The sequence below is a fragment of the Ceratotherium simum genome, chromosome 11 (genome assembly GCF_057802395.1).
Source record: "Ceratotherium simum simum isolate JZ-2026a chromosome 11, ASM5780239v1, whole genome shotgun sequence".
Classification (NCBI taxonomy): domain Eukaryota; kingdom Metazoa; phylum Chordata; class Mammalia; order Perissodactyla; family Rhinocerotidae; genus Ceratotherium; species Ceratotherium simum.
Window position 1 is genome coordinate 17883539 of NC_141910.1, and position 24965 is coordinate 17908503.

The 24965-nt window shown below is 41.1% G+C and overlaps 1 long non-coding RNA gene and 1 other non-coding gene across 2 annotated transcripts; one reads left to right on the forward strand and one right to left on the reverse strand.

Moving 5' to 3' along the window:
* Positions 1 to 1243: 1243 nt before the first annotated feature.
* On the reverse strand, positions 1244 to 21276 carry LOC147915934 (uncharacterized). Its single transcript, XR_015553556.1, has 3 exons — positions 21090 to 21276; positions 18445 to 18649; positions 1244 to 2765 (listed from the first exon to the last, which is right to left on the reverse strand). It is a non-coding gene; the product is annotated as an uncharacterized LOC147915934 (long non-coding RNA).
* Positions 14558 to 14664, forward strand: LOC147915935 (U6 spliceosomal RNA). The gene has a single exon (XR_015553709.1). It is a non-coding gene; the product is annotated as a U6 spliceosomal RNA (small nuclear RNA).
* Positions 21277 to 24965: the final 3689 nt, after the last annotated feature.

Below are 24965 nucleotides of genomic sequence, written 5' to 3' on the forward strand. Positions count from 1 at the left end.
TAGCAGTGGACATTCACACAGCTGAGGGGTGGGTGAGCCGGCCACGTAAGGGATGAGGTGCATCGCAGCGCCCTCTACAGGTTACTTATTAACTGGGCTATCCCGACGTCCTGTTTCCATGCCACCTCGTGGATTCTCCAAAAACAGAATTGTAGCCATAAAATAACCTGAAGCCAACAACTAGCCATGTGCTTCACGCAGCAGAGCAATCTTTCCAACCCCTAGAGCTGTTGGTTCCTCTCCCACCCCATTCTCAAATCTTCACTGGCAAGTCTATTGATTTGCTGGTCCCAAGAGGAGGGTCATCATGTTTTGCCTAAGTACGCAGAGGGAATTTTTCTGTGGGCTTCTGATCATTACCATTGAGCCATAGAGAGGAAATCTAGTTGATGTTACAATACCTACTGCAGGCTTTGAGATGGCTAGACCAACAGCTCTCAAAAAGAAGAAAAAACAAAAACGACTTTGCCCTTTCCACACTGAAGTGTCATAGATATGAAGTTATAAATGAGGAAACCCGGGTCCATGTTTTATTTATACCTATTACACTTGATTTATGGTGTTGAAAAACACATTCAGCTTAATTTATGCAGGAATTAACTTTGGTGGAGATTAATTTTGGATCTATAGCCCCTTCCTGAAGTATATCATCTCTATTCATAGTCTTGGCTGGCAGACAGAGATGAGAGTGAGTAAAAAAAAAAAAAAAAAGAAAAGAAAGAAAAACAAAACTATAAGCAAAAACAAAAGGGAAATAGTTTAAGTCCTTAAAATGAGGATAACAAGATGCTTTTAAAATTAGGATACCATTAGAGTTCACTGATAGATCAAGCCAGAATTCAGAATTAATCGAATGGTCCTTTCTAAAGAGTTTGGACATTCAATAGAATTTTATATGAACATATATAAAACAGAAGATAAAAAACAGGACTTTGGCACATACTAAAACTTAATAAGAAGAAATTAAAAACCTCTTAAATATTTAACCAGTATTATACTTATGTTATCTATGTCACATCTTTATAGACTACCAGGCAAATCAAGTGTGTGTGTGTGTGTGTGTGTGTATAAGAGAGAGAGAGAGTTTCAACAGGTTAGAATAGGGCTCTGAATCCTGCAAATTTGGGTCGTTTTCACCCAAGAATGGGCACAGCCCTGTAGGTCTTGTCCTCAGCACCACTCTAGGAACCAGGGGTGAAATTTCTAGATTGTCTGGATTCCTTGTCACCTAATGGTGTGGCATTCCAGTTAAAGAAGTGGAAAAAATGGCCTCTTGAGTATAGAAATCGTTCATTTTATTAATTTATTTTTTACTCTGCATACTTGTGAAAAGGATTTCCAATGCAACTTAAAGTGAAAGAGACAAATGCAATAAAGCCACAGATAACAATATAACTATAACTATCATATATGTGTATGTGTGTATATGAAGTGTGTGTGTGTGTGCGTGCACACGTATCTGTGTATGCATTGGGAGAGCAAAGGGATGGGAGGGAGAAGAAGATAACTGTGTCAAAAAAATCAAAAGGAAACACAAAATTTAGCTTTGAGCCTCTTGACAGTCAAGGAAAAAGGGAACAACAGGTATCATGCTTAATGCAAGAAAATATATTAATTTGCCACGAACACCTAATTTTGTTTTTGTTTCCAGAATGTAATCTTTATTTTTTTTAAAGAAAGATATCTTTGTTTAAAAAAAAAAATGTAGTAGATGATGTCTTTTTTTCTTTTCTTTTCTTTTCTTAGACCCCAACCATCTTTATTGCCTTTCACCTAGTCCATCTCCCGCACTGGCATTTCCTACCTGGCCCCGCTGACACTGGCGTTTGTGAGCCCTGGTCCTGAGGTTGCTCTTCAGAGCTCTCCTGTCTGCCTTTTCCTGTTAAAGCCTCAGGACAGTCAAAGTGCCACCAGGCAGGTAGAGGAGGAGATGGAGTGAGTGATATACCCCACCCTTCTCGTGGCAGGTGACACCCTCTCTCCACAGCTGTTACGGTTTCTGTGACTCTTCTTTCCCAAGCCCGTGGCACTGTTGTCACCCCAGCAGCCAGCCACCACCCAGAACTCCAGGTCATCTCTGGTGATGGGACAGGGGTGCCAAAGCAGAATGCCAGGGGAGAGGGCATGAAAAAGGCCTCCCTCATAGAAGGGGTCTTGTCTGTTAGTTATTACTTGGAAACAATGCAGGGACATTCTACCGCTGTGTGATTTACTGGACAAAAGCAGAGAGTATAATATTAAGTCATCGTTCTGTAGATTATCTGACCAAGTGAGTGATTCCGGTTTGCTTCTAGACTGTGTCCTTGGCAGTTGCATGATTTAATTCTGAAAGGGAGAACAAATCTCCCTCCTTCCCAGCACCCCACAGAAAGCAAGGCGGGAAGCTTAGTCAAGTGCACAAATCTCTACTATGAACTTTTCTGCCACATATGGGGGAATTACTGGCCCTTGAAAGCTCTCACAAACAGATAAGAAGCAAGGTCATAACATGATTTGACACGGAGTTTTGAAGGGCCCCACTCAGAAACGGGGAAAGTGCGGCTTTCAAGGCACCATTTCAGGAGATTAAGATTTGAAATGGTGTTGCTTTATCTTGCCGTTTTCCTTTCACAGGCTTTTCCTTGGAGTTCTTTTTTTTTTTCTTCCTTTCTTTCACCAGTGTACATACGACGGTTTGCAACGCTTCACGCTTGAAGACTTGAGAAAAACTGAGTAAATTCAATATGACCGACTTCATAGTCACTGGCTCCACATGCATTTGCTGGCTGTGAAGAGAAAAGCATGTGAGGAAAATATATTGCCGCTGAAGGAATGGATCTGTCTCAAGTATAATTGCTCCGTTTCATCCATCCCTCGTGTCTTACCAGAGTAGATTACTAAAGAGGCTGGCCCTGCTTCGTGAAGGCCTCTCAGCCCCAGCCCTTGGGATGGGCTGCATCTCCAGGCCTCCTCGCTCTCCATCCCAGGTGCACCAGCACCAGCCCGGCCAAAACCAACTCCCCTGCTCTCTTCTCAATTCCCTGACTTTCCTTGAGCTTCTCACAAACCTTAAGCCCCTGGGCTTTCGGCAGCTGAAACAAAACCTTAAAGAAATCCACTTAGCTCTGTAATCAGTGTGCTAAAACCCCTCCACAGCAAGGAGCCAAACCCCCATTTCCTGTCGTGTGGATGCTGGAGCCACTGGGCTCAGATCCCTGGGTTAATGGCACTAGAAAAGTTGAGACCAAACTCTAGGTCCAGAAGGGAAGAGCCCATTCGGTCCCCAGCCCAAAGCTGCTTCTATTTCCTGAGAAGTGAGGAAGCAACCCCTCACCTCAGACTTTCTGAAGCGATCCTATTTTGAACATTCTTATTTTGTGGCCTATAAAAGTCCTTCTGTCCTTATTAGAGCACATGTTCTAACTGTGGCAGGGGTGGGGGTGGACGGGTTGAGGGGTGTAGGTCCAGGAGCTAACAGCAGTGGAGGCTGGAGAACTGTTCATGCTGTTTCCGGGGAGTCCTCTACAGCTATTAGGGCACTGCGTTACTCAGAAGCGCTGCGGACTAGGACAGCCATTGGGACTGGTTTATCCACGTAGCCCATTCTCAGTCTTGTCAATTAAACAGAAATCGGGGCTCTGACGAGTGGGGGAGGAAGAACGGCAGGTGTGGAGCTGGGAGCACGAGTGAGGGCTGGAAGCCTCTGGCAGTGTTGCACTGGGTTGGTGTAGAGGCCCTGGGGGTCTGGGATGGAGGGTAAGAGGGAAGGGAAGACTCAAAAGAAGGAAGCACTGGGACAAGCTCTGCCTGTTCCACTGTTTTGCTTAAATGAACCTTAATCCCTGAGGCTGAACTTCTGAATAATGGATTAAAAATCTTACCAGGAATAAAGACTGACCTAAGATTGATACCAATGATGTGACATTGCTGGGGCCAATGGTCGGTTCTCAGCAGTCTCACTGGCGTGTAGTTAGCAGAGGAAAAGGCCCCACTCTGGTGGGAACCCCGAGGGTTTTGACAATTTGCCTCCAGTCTGTCTTTCCCAGTTCATCTTTTTTCACCTTCCCATCAGTCCCCCACTCTTGTCCTTTGGAACTCCTCCCCATTCCCAGGCACACTTGCCCTTACACAGCTGGGCTGACGGTTTGCTAGCCGCCTGGTAGAATTTCCTCTCTCTCCTCTCTAGAAAAGTCTTGTTATCAGTTCTTGGTGTTCCCTGTCAAGTTCCTTCTATAATGATTTTTCTAGCTCCCCAAAGTTAATCCTATCGCTCTCTGAATTTCCATTTTTATGCTATTACAGCATATATTGAATTATAATTATTTCTTCAGTGGTCTCGCTCTACTAGATCACGTATGCTTTAAGGGAGGAGACCAAAGTTAAATTGAGTTGCCTCGTCCTGCATTAAACTAAATGAAAAGTCTGGGGTATGCCAGTACTCTCTCAGTATTTGGTAGATGTTTATAAAAGGGAGAAGAGAATGGGAGTAGAGAAGCTCTCTCTCTGTTATCAATGTTGCATGCTGGCATATACATGGACTCATTTATATATATATATATATATATATATATATATATATATATATATATATATATACACACTCGTATTTAGATATATAGAAGTACCTACTATGTACCATATACTGTGCTAGGCACTTTTACATGGATGTTTTTATTTAATCCTCACAAGGGCCTATTTTAGAGGGGAGGAAATAGAAACAATGAAGGATTTAAGTAATTTGCCCAAGGCCACATAATAGAGCATAAATTCAAATTCAGATAGTCTGACTCCAGATCCCAAGACTTCATCTATTATTAATTACCTCCCTTTATCACACCTGTAATGGACAGCTGTCATTTTCTTGGCTGCCTGCCTCCCACTTTAGAAGCTGGAAAGTGCAGACATTGTCCCAGCCTCCTTTGCAGCTAGGATTCAGGCACATGACCCAGGCTTGACTCAACAGGGGCACCTGCTAGTGACTTTGACCTGGGAGCTGTTGACAGTGGAGACTCCAGAGGCCCTGAGGACGTGGCAGCAGGAGCAGCACTATGCAAAGTCCAGAGTCTGTGGCTGCTGGGCAACCTGCAGCATCCATTGTTCAGTGGGGGGGGCAGTGGTGGTGGCTACCTCACTAGATGGGTTAGGTGGTGTGGGGTCTGCCTGCTGCTCATCTTCCCTTGTCTGGTCTCCTTTTCTAGACTGGTTCCAATCATGTTGGAAACTCCTTGAACTATTTAACAACTCAGCAGCAAATGCTTTTTTCTGCTTCCTCAGCCAGAGTTAGTTTCTGTTGCTTGCAGCCAACAACCCTGATAGGTATAATATCCAAACCCATTATCTTGAAGGATGTACGTGGTTGACTTCCACATACATCATTTCTACCTGGAAGAAAATAACACATATGTACCCAGAATTTTATGGAGTTTCAACAGAGTGGAGGATGAAGGCGGCAGATTGTGTATTGTTGGGAACAATTTCTAACTCATCTACCTGATTACCTATGTATGATTACCCATTTATGAATGGATGATTATGGGACTTTTCAGTATGTTGTTATAAAACTAGTATCCAGAAATGGATTTTTACCTTCCGAGTGTAATTTTATTTCCAAGTCTAACTCTGGGCTAAATTTTCCAATAAATTTGGCCTTTGAATAATAAGAAAGAAAAATACTAAATATCTTTCCTGCTCATTATAGGAAAAATGGCTTCCCAAGATTGTAGCACTTACAAAACTAAAATCACAGAGGAATTTGAATTGCTGAATTATTTAATATAATCTGACTTGTTGGAGCCTTAGCTCCTGAGATGGAAGAAAACATGATACCTTACTTAAAGGTTATTGATAAATTCCAAGACGAAATTCACTTTGAATAGAGTGAAATGTGGTGGGGGGGTAACTAATCTCTCTGGCCTAATGCAACGAGGGAGTTGAGTTTGCAGTTTGACAAAGGGGATATAATTATAAGGCATCTCTGAACTTCTGGAAGAAGCTCCTGCTTCAGATGGCCGAGTGGTCTACTGAGATGTCAGATATCAGGCAGGAATAAACCTTACAGAGGCCAGGGGTCTGACCTTGGTAAGTCTAGACATGCTAACATGATTGTCATCACTCTAATCAGATTATAAAGTAAACACACACTCTACAAAGCAAAGAATCTCATGGGGTTGTTATTTAGAGGATGATGAAAAGCTGCTTTCTATTTATTCTAAGGACACAGCGGGAAGAAATGGGGTGGTTTGCAGCATGAGGGACTTTGGTTAGATCAGTGGTTCTTAACTGGGGGTGATTTGGCAATGTCTGGGGACATTTTTGGTGGAAGGGGAGAAAGGGCAATACTGGCATCTAGTGGGTAGAGGCCAGGGATGCTGCTAAACATCCCACAGTGCACACAACAGCCCCACAACAAAGAATTATCTGGCCTCAAAATGTCCAATAGTGCCAAGCTTGAGAAACTCTGGGTTAGATGTAAGGAAGAAATTTCTGAATCTGAAGTTAGATAGATTGGAATGGGTTTACAGGTCCAAGACTACTGAGAGGTGAGTGCAGCACTTGCCTCAGGGTGCAAAATTTAAGAGTGCTCAAAACCTCAGTAGTCAAGATAAATAAAATTTAAAAAAATCCAAATCAATGCGAAAAATCCATGATAAACAATATGTCAAAATTTCAAGTTAAGAGAGGCAAGTGCTTCCGTCCCTTCATCCTAGTGGCTTGTTGGATTATCAAGAGTATGGAATTGTTTCAGCTAAAAGGTGTTTGATTTGATTATTTCTAAACTGGGGTTAGTTAAGCCTGGGGAAGGTAAATAAGAAAGTCTTTTCCAGGACCAGCCCCATGGCTTAGTACTTAAGTGCGCGCGCTCTGCTACTGGCAGCTGGGGTTCGGATCCGGGCGCACAGTGATGCACTGCTTGTCTGGCCATGCTGAGGCCACGTCCCTCATACAGCAACTAGAGGGATGTGCAACTATGACATGCAACCATCTACTGGGGCTTTGGGGAGAAAAAGGGGAAAAAAAAGGAGGAGGATTGGCAATAGATGTTAGCTCAGGGCCAGTCTTCCTCAGGAAAAAGAAGAGGATTGGCGTGGGTGTTAGCTCAGGGCTGATCTTCCTCACACACACACATAAAAAGGTCTTTTCCAGCTCTTGAATTTTAGATTTTAGTGAGTATGTTAAGTAAGGAAGTAACCCCCATGTTAAGCTGCAAAGAATTTCCTTAACATGGATTTTAACTTCTCTGATTTATAGCCTGGCCTCAATTAGCCAAGATCATCTTCACTGTGAATGGTAACGTACGAATGGCCTCCCAAAGAAATATGGAATTCACTGTGGTCTTCGGCAACACTCTTCTATTGCAACATATGCTTCCAGAAAAATAACCATTGTATGACTTTCCCATTTTACTTAGCAAGTCAGCTATTCCTCCTTCCCACCCTCTCTTCTGCCAATCCCACTTCACCTAAAACCAACTTAATATTCTTTACTGGGCTCCATGGATATTGACATTATTCTATACTACTTGCCCCTTTTGTCCTCAAAAATGCCTTAGATGAAATTTTTTGGTGGGGAGGAGGATTTTAAATATTTTTCCTTCTAAGGGAAGGAAAGGGAAGCCTTAGGGAAATAGTATGTCTATATCTAATTACTAGGTTTATGTGTGTGGGATATAGAGTACTTATAATGCTGACCCTTCAGAAATGCCAGATGAAAGTTTCAAAGATAATTTACTATCCTGGGCAGGGCAAGATAGTTATAAAAATTACAGTAATATTACTAATTAGAAGAAATGTGGTCTTGGATCCATATCAGCACCACCGCTCTAACCATTATAGGTTGCCTTCCATTAATTTCCCTGGTTTCCGTCCATGCGCGCTAGCCCTTTAGAGTGCCTGTGCTCAGCAAATGGGCTCGTGCATCAAGTAACTGGATATGGGACCCACCCCTTCCCACATCCTGCCACTTAATCTAACTGACAGACGTACAATTCCTTTTGGTCTATGCTAACTGTCTTTATCTCAATGTAGATCTCAGCTTCCTATCTGCTATTTTAAAAAATGCTTTAATCAGAGGGCAGTGACAAGTTGGGTTGAATTATAGGGTTTGGGTTTAGGATTTTTTTTTTTCATTTTGTTAAAAACAAAGCAAAATCAAACTTGGGCTCCTTCTTCCTAACCACTTAGTCATTGCTATTTTAATAAGCTACTTTGTGTTTATTTCTTGAAGAAAGGAAAGAAAGAAAGAAAGAAAGAAAGAAAGAAAGAAAGGGAAAGAAAGAAAGAGAAAGAAAGGAAGAGAAAAAGGAACTAATAAACTAAGTGGTAGATGGGTAGATGAAGAATAATTCTGATTTAATTTGAGTTACCAAAGCTAGATACATCCAAATGTTTTCTTCTCTTTTTTCATTTTTGGTCCAGAGGTGAAGAGAAGTTCATGTACCTCTGCCCTCTGCTTAAGTAAAGGATACATTTAATTGTCTAGGATTTGGGGCGAGCAGCCTGGATGTGCACTTTGCTACAGAAAATCCACCACCAGAGGGCGGTGTGGAGCACTGAGTGGAAAGGGTGTTGCCCTGAGGAGGAGGTCTTGCACAGACTTTAGTTATGCATTTTGACCAAGGGTAGGTCACAGGATCTACACTACATGTGTCTAGGTTTTCCAATTCACAAAATGGTGGTGCAAATACTTAAAAGTTCCTTTATAATAAACTGTCTACACGAATATTAGATTTGTGGGCTACCTATTGTTCTGTGGCAGAAAAGAAACTGTGACCCCTGGAGAATTTTAGTTAGATCTTCAGAAACAAGATCAAATGAGACAAATGGGGTGTTTCTTCTTTCTTCTATATTCCTGCTCTCTGAACAGATGTTACTCCACCTCTTTTTATAATCATATAAATATGTACTGAACAAATGAAGGAGTAAGTGAATAAATCGAGTTCAGTGCAAATACTAGTAAGGATTCTTTCACGAAGCTTTGGTCTTGGTCATACGTAAAGTAGGGTTCATGATGTAAAGTGTATTTCTTACTGTGGTTTGTGCTAATCATTGCTGATAAGCGAGTATCATACAACACTTTGAACAGAATCCTACAACTACTTAAGTTGTCACTTCATCACTGAAGGCACAAACTTCATGGTTCAAATGTTTTCCTTTTATCACTCTGCTCCCTGCATTGCACTATAACCTCAGCTATTTAAAAACAACTCCCTCCATTGTACTATTTTGTTTGCATTTGTGTATGTTTGAAACTTTTCATAATGAAAAATGTTTTAAAAACATTCCACCCCACAGCACCAATTTTTTGTTCATGTAAATGCATCAGGGAGAGTCTCTTCTTCTTTGTTTTTCGTGAGGAAGATGGGCCCTGGGCTAACGTCTGCCAATCCTCCTCTTTTTTTGCTGAGGAAGCCTGGCCCTGGGCTGACATCCATGCCCATCTTCCTCTACTTTATATGGGACGCCGCCACAGCATGGCTTGACACGCGGTGCGTTGGTGCATGCCCGGGGTGCGGAACCTGCGGACCCCGGGCTGCCGCAGCAGAGCGCACGCACTTAACCGCTTGCGCCACCGGGCCGGCCCAGAGAGTCTCTTCTTTATGTCTAACTCTTTGAGGCAAACCCTTTAAACAGAATCTGGACCATCTCAGTGCTCCCAGGGGTTCTGTGCCTAAAGCTGCATCACGCCTCTGATTCAGATTATGTCTATAGGATGGAAAACAATCCATTAACATAGTAAACCAGCACCCTCTGACTATACGATTTTAGTTGCAGAATTCTCACAGAATGTTTCCATTTAAAGTGGCTGACAAAAATAAATATTAGGCTCTAGGAAATAATCATTTAGAGGTTGCCTTTTATGATGAACTCATTTTCTTCTCCTCTATAGGTATCGGTAGAAACCCAAAGGAGAGTGAAACTCACGTTTGCAGAACACTGGTGCACCAGGCATGATTCTGGGTGCTTCCATTCATTACCTCATTATTGTACACAGCAACCTGTGGTGGTTGGTATTATCAGCCTCACCTGACAAGAGAGAACTGAGGCAGCTGAAGTTCTGACCCTATCAATTCTGGTGAGGAGCACCAATGGTAGACCAAAATATGGTTAAAAACTTTGTGAGGAAATAGAGAGCTGTGTACCTACAACAGGTGACAGGATGACAGGAGTCACCTGCTCTGAGAGGATATTTGTGATGCTGGAGTTCTCGGGTTGGTCCACCTGAGGGTAGAAGGTACCCTCATTATTCAAGTGCTCTGGGTTTCACACAAATGGAATCTCTTCTGGTGCGGCATAAGAGTGCTGTAGAAAGGGATGTTTACCTTCAGAAAGGATGTCTCAGCACCCACATGTGCTAGATTTATTAGGATGACCAACTTGCCCCAGTTTGCCTGGGACTGTCCCATGTTAAAAGTGAAAGTCCTGTCTCCTGAAGACCGCCTCAGTCTCCAGGAAACTGAGATGGTTGGGTTCAAATGTGGCTCTGTAAAAGTTAGTTGTTTGGATTCTGACAAATCACATTGATGTGAGTCCAATTAAATACACCAAGTCGTTGTATAAGACATCAAATATGTAAGGGAAAGAAAGTGTTGTATGTTTGATGACTCCTCTCCCACAGCATAAACTAAGCTTCCATGAATTTGCTTTGACAGAGGTAAAATTCTGCCCCAGAGCTCAGGCTAGCAAATCACCATAATTTCTGGGCTCCTTTGAACATGAGGAATTGATATTTCTTTCCATAGCTCAGCCCTGCTCTGACGACTTCACTATTCCTATTTGAATGAGGGGGCAGGCTAAGCACATAAAACTTAACTTTGTGTTATATACACTATTAAATAAGGGCAGAGGGTGATAATTCCATAAGATGGGGCAGAGTAGGGGGAGCCATTTCCACTTGACATCATAATAGCATTAGCTTGGAAAATTATCTGGAGCCACGTAGAGAATACATTGGGCTTAGTTCAAACCCACTAAGTCCAGCTGTTTATAATAGATTCCTTTAAGCAGTCTATCCTACTTGTTACACTTGATGTGAAGTACTTAGCAGCCCTAGAAAAAGAGAAAAATATTTGGAAGTATTTAGTATAGTGGAGTCCTTGAATTAAGAAAAGAGAGAAAGGGTAGGAAAAGAAAGATGCATCAGGAGGAGAAAGGAAAAAACAAGGGACAGAAGGTATGGGGAAATAAAATAATTTTCATTTGTTTACGTTTGTTAATTCATCTTTTTTTAACCTATTTCAGGCCTGAGTTATGTTATAGCCCCGGAATGTTTAGTTCAGACCAGGCTAAGGGGGAAAGACAGCCTGATATTTGCAGTAACTTATTCAACATTAGATGTAGGGGTCATTTTCCTCACGACTGTTATACTATGCTGTGTGTGTCCCCAAACAGTAGACTGATATTCAAGTCTCACAACTGGTTTTAAATAATTTTTGAGACAGGCAAAAAGATGTGTCATTCTGAAACCATTCCTCCCATTATTTTTAATAGTAATCAATATCAAGGAGAGAAGTTATCTACGTCGTGAAACCAAAAAGAACTTATGTCTGTTAAAATGTGGTGGCACAGAATGCCACAGTTCACTTAAATACCATTAGTTCCATGAGTCTCCAAGTGTGGTCCCAAACCAGCAGTATCAGTATCACCTGGGAACTTGTCAGAAATGAAAATTCTCAGCTCCTCACCCCAGACCTGCTGAATCCTAAACTCTGGGGGAGGGGGAGGGAGCAGCAATCTGTACTGTAGCAAGCTCTCCAGGGGATTCTGATGCACGCTCAAGATCGAGAACCGCTGCATTTGTGTATCCACCCTGCTGGTTTTATTTCCCAAGCGTGTTGACTTATCACATGGATAGGCTTTTCCAACCAGGCCGGCTGTATTCTAAGAAGTTCACCCATTCTGCAGAGACTGACCACACCTTGCCTGAGGCTGCCTCTGGTGGCAGTGGATGTATGCAACTCGCGGAATAGTTCTAGCAGATGCGTCACGTTATCAGTCATTAGTAAAATCCTTACTTACCAAGGATTATTTTCTTTTTTTTCAGTTTTTTGAGATATAATTGACATATAACATTGCATTAGTTTCAGGTGTACAACATAATGATTTGATATATGTATATGTTGCAAAATGATTACCACAATAAGTTTAGGTAACATCCATCACCTCACATAGTTACAATTTTTTTTCTTGTGATAACTTTTAAGCTTTACTCCTTAGTAACTTTCAAATATAAGATAAAGTATTGTTAACTATAGTCACCATGCTGTACATGGATTATTTTCTTTAAAATAGATCTGAATCCATTTCTACCTTGAGTTGGTGGATCCATTTTAAAGTGTGTAAATGATATTGCTAACAACACTTAAAAGTACTGGTGTCATCTGACTAAAATATATGTGATTTCCTAAAGGTGAATCATTTATTTTTAATGAGCTAAATCTCTTCTTAGAATTACTGAGTGGCATAGAATAAAAATGTAAAAAGATCTTTATTACATCCTCACTCGATTTTTTTCTTTTTGGTGAGGAAGATTGGCCCTGAGCTAACATCTGCCAATCCTCCTCTTTTTTGCTGAGGAAGACTGGCCCTGGGCTAACATCCCTGCCCATCTTCCTCCACTCTATATGGGATGCAGCCACAGCATGGCTTGACAAGCGGTGAGTTGGTGCGCGCCGGGGATCTGAACCGGCGAACCCCGGACCGCCGCAGTGGAGCAAGCGGACTTAACTGGGCCGGCCCCTATGTCCTCACTCTTTTTTTTTTTTTTTTTGTGAGGAAGATCAGCCCTGAGCTAACATCCGTGCTAATCCTCCTCTTTTTACTGAGGAAGACCGACTCTGAGCTAACATCTATTGCCAATCCTCCTCCTTTTTTTTTTCCCCAAAGCCCCAGTAGATAGTTGTATGTCATAGTTGCACATCCTTCTAGTTGCTGTATGTGGGACGCCGCCTCAGCATGGCCGGAGAAATGGTGCGTCGGTGTGTGCCTGGGATCCGAACCTGGGCTGCCAGTAGCGGAGCGCGCGCACTTAACCGCTAAGCCACGGGGCCGGCCCTATGTCCTTACTCTTGAATGACAGAGTAGAATAAAGACATTTTCAAATAAGGGCTTTGAGAATGTACCATTCGTAAACCCTTACTGAAAGAACTTCTAAAGGATGTAGTTTAGGAAGAAGAAAACTGAACCCAGAAGGAAAGAATGGGATAAAAGAAGCATAGAAGATAAAACAACAATGATAACAACAACAATAAATATGTACTAAGATAGCTAGAGCATGTCTGGGGAGAGACTTTCCCTTCTCAAACATCTCTCTCACAATCCCAATGGTGGAAGTTTCAATTTTATACACATAAAAATGTGCTACCATTGACTGAGCATGTACTCTGTGCCAGGCTATAAAGGGATGTTATATATGCCATTTCATTTATACTTAATAACCCCCCTATGGGATAGGTTATCTTTTACATATTGGAAGCTGAAGCTGAGAGAAGTTAAGGAACTGGCCCAAGACCACAGAGCTGGGAGGCAGCAGAGTCAGAGTTTGGCCCACGCCTACCTGACGGCATTGCTCAGGTGCTTAACCATTAGTGTAGCAGCCTGAAGGTCTGTGAGCTTCTTAGAACCAACCTATTACATGACGATGATGATGGTAATACCTAATGTTGCATAGCCCCAAAGAGTCCATAAGGCATTTCCAAGATGTTATCATATTAAATCTTCATAGATAGTTTCTATTATCAGCCCCATTTTAGAAATGAGATAACAGAGGCTGAGTGCTAAGTAGATTTTCAAAGTAATTTGTAGAACTATTCTTGACCTCATATTGCTTTATTTAAAAGAAAAAAATCTGATGACCTATAAATGGCCAATGGCACATGAAAAGATACTCAGCATCATTAGTCTTCAGGGAAGAGCAAATTAAAGCCACAGTGGGATATCATGTTAGACTCCCTAGAATGGCAGAAAGTAAAAATAATGACTATACCAAGCACTGGCGAGGATGTGGATGAAGGCCCCGGCTTCTGTGGGGTACCCATAGCACCAGGGTCAGAGGCAACAAGAACTGACATGGGTTTCAGTCCATCCTCATGGTCTCAAGCTTATGCATGAGGTGTCTAGCATACATCGTCCCCCACTTTACATCCATCTGCCCTCCTGACTTCCTGTTCTGTGGACTTCAAGCTCCAGGAACAGCTGCAGAGACAACAACCTTACAAAACAACATGTTTAACTGGCTTCCGACAATTATATAAGGCCAAATCCCTAACTACGTATGTATCTCCCAGGGGTTCTGCTTTTCTGGTTGAATCCTGACTGACATAGAATTGGCGTTGGGGCCAAATCCAACCCACGGCCTGCTTTTGCATGGCCCTTGAGCCAAGAATGATTTTTACATTTTTAGAGGGTTGTAAAATGAAGAAGAAGATGTGACAGAGACCATATGTGTCCCACAAGTCCTAAAATGTTTATTCTCTGGCCCTTTACAGAAAGTTTGCTCACCCTTGATGTTGGGAAAGAAAGAATGTAAAATGGTAGGGTCACTTTTGAACAGTCTGACAGTTTGTTATAAAAAATAAACATAAGTGCTCGCTTCGGCAGCACATATACTAAAATTGGAACGATACAGAGAAGATTAGCATGGCCCCTGCGCAAGGATGACACGCAAATTCGTGAAGCGTTCCATATTTTTGGACAATCTAGAAGAAATGGATAAATTCTTAGACTTATACAACCTCCCAAAATTGAACCAAGAAGAAATGGAGAATCTGAATAGACCAATAACAAGTAAAGAGATTGAAATAGCAATCAAAAACCTCCCAAAAAATAAAAGTCCAGGACCAGATGGCTTCTCCAGTGAATTTTACCAAACATTCAAAGAAGATTTAATACCCATCCTCCTCAAACTATTCCAAAAAATAGAGGAAGATGGAACACTTCCTGAATCATTCTATGAGGCCAACATCACCCTGATACCAAAACCAGACAAAGACAATACAAAGAAAGAAAATTACAGGCCAATATCGCTGATGAACATTGATGCAAAAATCCTCAACAAAATATTGGCAAACCGAATACAACAATATATTAAAAAGATCATACACCATGATCAAGTGGGATTTATACCAGAGACGCAGGGATGGTTCAACATCCGCAAATCAATCAACGTGATACATCACATCAACAAAACAAAGAATAAAAACCACATGATCGTCTCAATAGACGCAGAGAAGGCATTTGACAAGATACAACATCCATTTATGATAAAAACTCTCAATAAAATGGGAATAGAAGGAAAGTACCTCAACATAATAAAGGCCATATATGACAAACCCACAGCTAACATCATACTCAACGGGGAAAGACTGAAAGCCATTCCTCTGAGAACAGGAACGAGGCAGGGCTGCCCACTCTCACCACTCCTGTTCAACATAGTACTGGAGGTTTTGGCCAGAGCAATTAGGCAAGAAAAAGGAATAAAAGGAATCCAAATAGGTAACGAAGAAGTGAAACTCTCACTATTTGCAGATGACATGATCGTATATATAGAAAACCCTAAAGAATCTGTTGGAAAAATGTTAGAAACAATCAACAACTACAGCAAAGTTGCAGGGTACAAAATCAATCTACAAAAATCAGTTGCATTTCTATATGCTAATAATGAACTAACAGAAAGAGAGCTCAAAAAGATAATACCATTTACAATTGCATCAAAAAGAATAAAATACCTAGGAATAAATCTTACCAAGGAGGTGAAGGACCTATACAATGAGAACTACAAGACATTATTGAGGGAAATCCACGACGACATAAAGAAATGGAAAGATATCCCATGCACGTGGATTGGAAGAATAAACATAGTTAAAATGTCTATATTACCTAAAGCAATCTACAGATTCAATGCAATCCCAATCAGAATCCCAATGACATTCTTCACAGAAATAGAAAAAAGAATACTAAAATTTATATGGGGCAACAAAAGACCCCGAATAGCTAAAGAAATCCTAAAGAAAAAGAACAAAGCAGGAGGCATCACAATTCCTGACTTCAAAACATACTACAGAGCAATAGTAATCAAAACAGCATGGTACTGGTACAAAAACAGACACACAGATCAATGGAACAGAATTGAAAGCCCGGAAATAAAACCACACATATACGGACAGCTAATTTTCGACAAAGGTGCTAAGAACATGCAATGGAGAAAGGAAAGTCTCTTCAATAAATGGTGTTGGGAAAACTGGACAGCCACATGCAAAAGAATGAAAGTGGACCATGTGCTATCGCCATTCACAAAAATTAACTCAAAATGGATCAAAGACCTGAAGGTGAGACCTGAAACTATAAAACTCATAGAAGAAAATATAGGCAACACACTATTTGACATTGGTTTTAAAGGAATCTTTTCGGATGACATGCCTACCCAGACTAGGGAAACTAAAGAAAAAATAAACAAGTGGGACTTTATCAGATTAAAGAGCTTTTATAAGACAAATGAAACCAGAATCAAGATGAACAAACAACCAACCAGCTGGGAGAGAATATTTGCAAAACATACATCTGACAAGGGGTTGATCTCCATAATATATAAAGAACTCACACAATTGAACAACAAAAAAACAAACAACCCGATCAAAAATGGGCAGAGGAAATGAACAGACACTTCTCCAAGGAAGATATACAGATGGCCAATAGGCACATGAAAAGATGCTCAACATCACTAATCATCAGGGAAATGCAAATCAAAACAACACTAAGATACCACCTCACGCCTGTTAGAATGGCTATAATCACCAAGACAAAAAACAACAAATGTTGGAGAGGATGTGGAGAAACAGGAACCCTCATACACAGCTGGTGGGAATGCAAATTGGTGCAGCCTCTATGGAAAATGGTATGGAGATTCCTCAAAGAATTAAAAATAGAGATGCCCTATGATCCAGCCATCGCACTACTGGGAATCTATCCAACGCACCTGAAATCAACAATCCAAAGAGGCTTATGCACCCCTATGTTCATTGCAGCATTATTCACCATAGCCAAGAAGTGGAAGCAACCTAAATGTCCCTCGACTGACGATTGGATTAAGAAAATGTGGTATATATATACAATGGAATACTACTCAGCCATAAAAAAAGACAAAATCGTCCCATTTGCAACAACATGGATGGGCCTGGAGCGTATTATGTTAAGTGAAATAAGCCAGAAAGAGAAAGACAAACACTGCATGATCTCACTCATATGTGGAATATAAACCAACACATGGACAGAGAAAACTGGACTGTGGTTACCAGGGCAGTGGGGGTGGGGGGTGGGCACAAGGGGTGAAGGGAGTCATATATGTGGTGATGGACAAACAAAAATGTACAACCCAAAATTTCACAATGTTAGAAACCATTAAAACATCAATAAAAAAAAAAAAAAACAAAACAAAACATAAATTTTATCGTATGGCCCAGAAATCCTGTTCCTAGGTATTACGGAAGAGAAATGAAAATATATGTCCACACAAAGACTTGTACCTGAATGTTCATAGCTTTTTAATTCATAATAACCCAAAACTTAAACAACACAGAGGCCCATCAACAGGTGAATGGACAAACAAATTGTGGTATATCCATACAATGGAACACTGCTTGGCAATAAAAGGGAATCAACCACTGATCCACCCAACAATATGGATAAATATCAAAAAACTTTATGCGCGTGAAAGAAGGCAGATAGGAAAGAGTACATTTTGTACGAGTCCATTTATATGAAGTTCTAGAACTGGCAATATCAACCTACGGTGATAGAAAAGTGGTGGTTGCCTGGGATGCCAGTGAGGGGATTGACTGGAAAGGGGCATGAGTGAACTTGCCAAGAAATGTTTTATAGCTTGGTTGGGATGGGCTCACATTTGTCAAAACTCATTGAATTGCACAATTAAAATGTATGCATTTTATTGTATGTAAAATTATACCTCGATAAAGTTGATTTAAAACAAAAATTGGGGCCGGCCCCGTGGCGTAGTGGTTAAGTGCACGCGCTCCGCTGCTGGCGGCCCAGGGGATCCTGGGCATGCACCAATGCACCGCCTGTCAGGCCATGCTGTGGCAGCGTCCCACATAAAGTGCAGGAAGATGGGCACGGATGTTAGCTCAGGGCCAGTCTTCCTCAGCAAAAAGAGGAGGATTGGCGTGGATGTTAGCTCAGGGCTGATCTTCCTCACAAAACAAAAACAAAAAACAAAAAAACAAAAAGAAAAAAAAATCTTATGACCTAAAGTACTTTCCTCCTTAGTTCCTCACAATATGTTCTCAGATCTTGATACATTTTGTGTGTGGGCAGGCACACAATGGTTTTAAGCCTAAACTTCCTATTTAGGCCACCTATGTAGCCTACAAAGTCATGGTTATTGCATTAGTTTCCTAGGGCTGTCCTAACAAAGCACCACAAACCCGGTGGCTTAAACAACAGATATTTGTCTCACGGTTCTGGAGTCCAGAAGTCCAAGATCAAGATGTTGGCAGGGTTGGTTCCTTCTGAAGGCTGTTCCATTCCTCTCTCCTACCCTCTGGTGGTTTGCTGGCAATCTTTGTCGTTTCTTGGTTTTAGAGGCGTCACTCTGATTTCTGCCTTCATCCTCATATGGTTTTCTCCCTGTGTATTTGCCTCTCTCCATGTCCATTTTTCTCCTTTTTGTAAAGACATGAGTCATATTGGATTAGGGCCCGCCCTAATGACCTCATCTTAACTTGATCAACTGCAAAGACCTTATTATCAAATAAAGTCACATTCACAGATACTGAGAGTTAGGACATCAACATCTTTTGGAGGGACACAATTCAACCTATAACAGTCGTTTACAAATTAATGTCAAAGTATGGGATTTGGCCTTACAAATGTGGTCATCTCAACAAGTTCTACCCCTCCTTAAACCACAAATCTTTGGAATCTTTGCCTTTCTTCCTTGCCAATTATGTTATCTTGATCTAGGCCAAGTTCTACAATGTAAGCATAATTGATTTGGTTTGAGGCAAACATGTACACAGAAAAAGACAAGCATATACGCAATGTTCAGCTATACTGTTCATTCACTGATGGATTTACACTAAGGGCTTAAAGTAAATACCGCCTGTTTAGAAAGGTTGCTTTATCTAAAACAGTATGGCTGCAGTTGCCTTTAGAAAGTCTATTTTTGAGACTTCTGAAGCTGTAATAGCCATAAGCTCTGCCAATAAACACATGGTAAAAATTATTTTCATCAATATAATTTTACTTCCCTTTTCAGAGTGGAAAGTTTCTAAAGGATGACACTATTTTTTCCATCCATTTATTTTTAAATGGAATACTTTATTTATTCCAAAATTTTCTAATGAAAGAGCCAAAACATTTTTAATGGACAAAACCAAATCTGCCTTGTTTTTTTCCTTTGTATTTCTGAATTTCAACATAATATAAAATTTTCACAGAATATTTTGAAAATAGAATAAAAAATTCACCTGAATGCCATTACTTATATAACTATACATTGTTTCTTTCTACACATTACATTTAGATGTACCAACTGAATAGAACATATTTTTTCTTCTATAATATAGGTGTACTTCTTCCTTCTAACAGCTTTGTTAGTATAACACTTCCACTATATTCTTGCTCATGATGAGGAAAACGATAGTGGATTTCTTTCTTTATATTAACCAGTTTACCCATTTCCTAGCCTTTTCTTTGAATAATAGCTAAAAAGATGAATCTAATCATCAACTAACCAATCAACAACTAGATAGGCTTAAGTTCTGTGCCAGCCACTGAAAAAGAAATTAGAGAGGTAGAAAAGAGGTCGCTGTCCTCAAGAACTGGAAATCCAATTGAGGAGTTTATAAAAGAAGTACCCAATCTGAAGGAAGATCGAATTCCCTACTGTGTTCACCTGCACATTATACTTGTATGCCACCTCCTCCGAATTGCTGTTAGATGATTGCAGCTAGGGCCAAAGATACTGATGAAGGTGAGAGTGAAAAGGAAGCAACAGAAGAGACATCCTGAGGAAGGGCCCCCAGGCCAGTGTGTGTTGGTCACCATTGGAGAGATTCACTGTGACTTGATCTTTTCGAGATTTTTCTTCTGAGGCTAACAGGTGTTTGGGAGAATGTAGTGAAAATAATACTAATAACATAGTCAGATACCATTTATTACTTGATATGAAAGGTACAAATATGTCGTCGACATAAAACATAAAAACAGAGATTCCTCCCTCATTTGGAATTGAAGAAATACCCATCAGGGATGGTTGCTAATGACAATGAGATATTTCCACCATTTGCCCTGTAAAACAAAGCAAAACAAGCAAATAGAACCACACAACACCCAGCCTTTCTTTCACATTAAATACTTTGTTTCTGAAAACGGAGAATTAATTATGTTGTTGATGAGATTAGCCAGTTTTGGAAATTTGGATTTTCAAACCTGTTATTTCTTGTATCCAGATGCAAATATTTTATTCTAGGGACAGGGGTTTTACAGAAGATCTACTAAAGAATGGGGTAGCTTCTTCGTGGATAGCTATTTATTTTCCAATTAGCAAAAGTCACAGCACAGAGCAAGTCCAAAATAGCACAAATTACTACAAAGTCCTCCGCTCAAACATTTCCAGGATAAAAATTTCCACATTTTGGTTTATTTTGTTAGCATTAACAGACTTTTGAGTTTATCTGGATAATTTTTTCACCTTCTAAGTTCCTTTTGCCTGTATGGTCCCAGCCTCTCTTTGGGAGAGGGCAGGACTCAGCACCTCTTCAAATAGTCATTGCAATTTATGATCACAAATTAATTAGCTTGATAATGGCTATTGGGGCTTGAGTTCCCAGCATGGGCACCCCATGTTCCCATTATATTGAAGACACCTGTATTGACTCGCAGTCTTCACCTGGTTATTCTCCAAGCCCAAGTTACGGGGTGTGTGAGCTTTGCCTCTCTAGAGGCTTTCCTCTGAATTCACCCTTTTTGTGGAAACTGTCAGATAACCCAACCTACCCTTCTAAATTAGCCCAATTACTGAACTACAATCATAATTAGCAATATACTCGTTTTTCCATTTACTTTGGGAAACAAAAGTACTTTCTAATCATAACTTACTTAACGAGGCCAGGTCTTGGTGTTGCTGTCTTATCACTGTTGCTAAAAGTAGCGATACCAAGTCAACTGAAGAGAGCTTCAGGACAGAATTTCTTGATTCTCAGAATTCTCTGAAATTCTCTGAATTCTCTGAAAAAGTCTCTGAATTTCAGAATTGCTTGAAATTTGGATTCCAAATGCTATTTTAACTGTGTATTAGTTCTTATTAGTGTTACATAACAAAGAATTTGGCTGGCCTTTGTCCCCAGTTCCCGTGAGGGAGCCTCTAAGTATTTGGAACTTCCAGAGAAGGAGGAGAGCATTGTTATTCATGGTGGGCCCTTCAGACCCCACCTGAGTTTATGCTAATTTTGTGACTCATGGTGGGCCTCTAGATAGTTTCAGGATGGGGGTTGGCCATGCAGGAAAGATCAACTGTGTGAATAGTGGGTTGGGGCTTTGAGCCATGCCATATCAGCCCAACTCCCAGTGAGAGGAGGAGAACTGGAGATTGAGCTCAGTCGTGTGGCAAACGACTCAATCACTCACGTCTATGTCATGAAACCCCAATAAAAACTCTGGATACCTGGAGCTCTGCTGAGCTTGTTTTTGGTGATACACATCCACGTGCTGGAGGGTGACTTGTCCTGAGGACATGGAGGGTTTGAGTTTGAGACCCTCCTTGATCTTGCCCTATGTGTCCTTTCATTTGGCTAGTCCTGATTTGGATCCTTTATAATAAAACTCTAATCATAAGTCTAACACTTTCCTGAGTTCTGTCAGTTGTTCTAGTGAATTATTGAGCCTGAACAGGTAGTGGAAACCTCCAAATCTGTAACTTGTTGGTCAGAAGTGCAGTAGCCCAAGAACCCTGGAGTTTGGGCTGGTGTCTGAAGAAAGGGGAGTCTTCTGGAGGACTGTGTCCTTAGCCTTGAAATCTGACCTAACTCTGGGTAGTTAGTGTCAGGATTGCATTGCAATGAGGAACTTACTTTTAAATTTTTTAACAGAAGTGGAAGAATTTCTTATGTACACATAAGAACACATGAGAACCTGGTCAATTGTCCAATTAATTTTCTTCTTGAGGTTATTTTTTTTTACAGTAGACTTCCAAGTCCAAATAAAAGAAAACAGTTTTTTTTTTTAAGTATATTGAAATGCATCATGATATTCTATTAATGGGATTATTTAATCCAGCCGTTGTTTCAGTAGGTTTGGGTTTATAACTAGCTAGGTGATTTTTAGTTCTTAAGCAGAAATGAAATGATTAGGTCTTTTAAGCAACCACTTGCAGGGCTTAGACCCTAAAGCTCTAAGAGATGGGAACTCTGCAGAACCACTGAGAAAAACAGGACATGTTGCTGAAGGTTTCCTGGAGACAAGGTGCAAAGGTGGTACCAAAAGGGGTACATCAGCTTGTTTTGGGAACCTCAGAAGAGGAGAGAGAAACTTTGCAAAGCATTTCCATGCCCCTTACCACATAGAGTCTTACAACAGAAGACTCTGCCTACAGTAGTTGCTCAATAAATAAGATGCCACAAATAAGGCCCTTAGAGGTTTATGTGAGGGCTTGAGGTGAGCCCACATTGTGTGATTCTGGTTCCTTGCTGTAGCCGGTAGGTTCTTTATGTAGTTTGTTAAGCTTCAAGGACTGATGACTTGGAGACAGGAAACTAGAAGTAGTGTGAGGAGTCTCGGCTTCTAAATTATGTTTCTGAAACATCTACTTATATTTTGTTCAAATTAGTGCTTTAAGTACTGACACTTCCAACATGGCTCCCGTCTGGTGGGGTGGAGGATAGAGGGCAAAGTCAAGCAGTCTTTCCTACTGAGAATGTCCTCTCCTGCCCCTTGAAGAATGGTGAGGAATTCTGAGTAGAGAGTGTGATGCAAGGGTTAAGGCCGAACAACTATCATATAGGGTAGGTGAAAAAAGTTTTCAAATCCAAATACTTATTAAATGGCAAACACAATTTTTTATGGTCACAAGGACTTTACACCATTCTTTCTTTCTTTCTCCTTAAAAATGACATTTCAATTTCATTATGTAACTACTAATTTAAAAAAGAAGCTGATATTGGAAATGTTAATCTGGAACTGTATTTTTCTGTTGTTTTATATTAAAAAAAAGAGAATAGCATGATGAATCCCCATGTATTCATCACGTAATTGTGTGAACTTCAGCCATGAGATCTGAACCAGCAATGCTCTAGGAAGCAAAGAAAAATGGAAAATTGTTCACTTAAATAGTGAAGATGGGATCCTGTGTGAATAAATGAGACACTCTGGCATTTCTTTGTGTGTGTCTGTTCTGTCCCAATCAGTTCTGAGGCTCCAGATCCCTCAGAGGGCAGTGGTGGCACTCCTGTACAAATGGCCCTGCCTCTCGGTGGTTCCAGGAATCAAGGCCACAGACTGCAGGGGAAGCTCTTCAAGATACTCCTCCCCCCGAGGGAGTAAGCAAGAGAAACCGTGGAACGTGCTGGGAAATAGAACTTCAGAATTTCTTCAGCCTCAGAGGACCTGCTCCAGGGCAAAATCCCCGAACAAAACAAATTATTAAACACCCACTTTGGAACCAGAGGAAACTCTCCTTTAAGGTATGTGTAATTGAGCAATTAACACACAGCAGCGCGAAGCACTTGCATTTCAACCTTGAGGTTCACTCACTGGGCATAGTGGGCACGTCCTAACGGCCTCGTAAAACACACCCAATTGTCTCTTATTCCTTAATTAACATCTTGTAAAGTTGACGATACGATTATGGAGTCAAACCAGAAATGAATTGGCGCTTTCATCAGCACACAGCACAGCTTCCTCAGGGGAGTTTAAGGAATAGTGTGGATAGGAAGGGAGCATTTCTCCACCACAGGAAGAAAAAGCCAAAATAGTGTTTTCGGGAGCTCGTTTAAGCCTTTAAAGAAGAAAATAACAAGGTAAATGCAAACGAATGCTGTCAAGCGGGAAGGAATCTTAGCTCCGTGATTCTTTCGTCAGCTTGCCCTCCCTAGTGTAAGACTGGCTGTATATGGAGCACTAATGCAGAGTATCAAACGCCAGGCACAATTTTACCTTCTTTTCTTGGATTATCTCCTTTAATCCTGCCAACAACCTATAAGGAAGATACTGTTACCATCCCCTTTTACAGAAGAGGGAACTGAAGCGCAGAGAGAGAAAGTAATTTGCAGAAGGTCACACAGGCAATAAATTCTGTGCCAAGGTTATGAGCCTGGAATTCTGACTTTATTGATGTTCTTTGTACCACTACACAACACTTCCTTTTTCTCTGCTACCCTCTTAAAGCAGTCTTTCTCAACTTGGGGTCCAAAGACAAACTTTCAGGGGCCTTGGAATTCTATAAGAATTAGCACTTTTTTGTGATCTTACCTTTTGCGATAATCTGAAAAAAATTAACATGAGCATGTTTGGGGGCTCACATTATAAGCGGGTATGGGCCTGTGTGGAACTTCTGTTTGCCTACGTGAATTCCTGCCTTCTGTGGAGCCACAGCCTGGGGGAGACAGGGACTTGGGGATTCTTGTCATATGCTTCTAAGAGTCTTTCTTATGACATAATTCTCCACGGAAGGAAAACAGTCACTGAATATAGTTTGTACCCCTTCTTTTTTTTTGGTGGGGAAGATTAGCCCTGAGCTAACATCTGTTGCCAATCCTCCTCTTTTTGCTGAGGAAGATTGGCCCTGGGCTAACATCCATGCCCATCTTCCACCACCTTATATGTGGGACGCCACCACAGCATGGCTTGATGAGCGGTGAGTAGGTCCGTGCACGGGATCCAAACTTGTGAACCCTGGGCAGGCGAAGCAGAGCGTGAGAACTTAACCGCTACACCACTGAGCCGGCCCCAGTACCCCTTCTTTATATCTCTCTTGGGCCT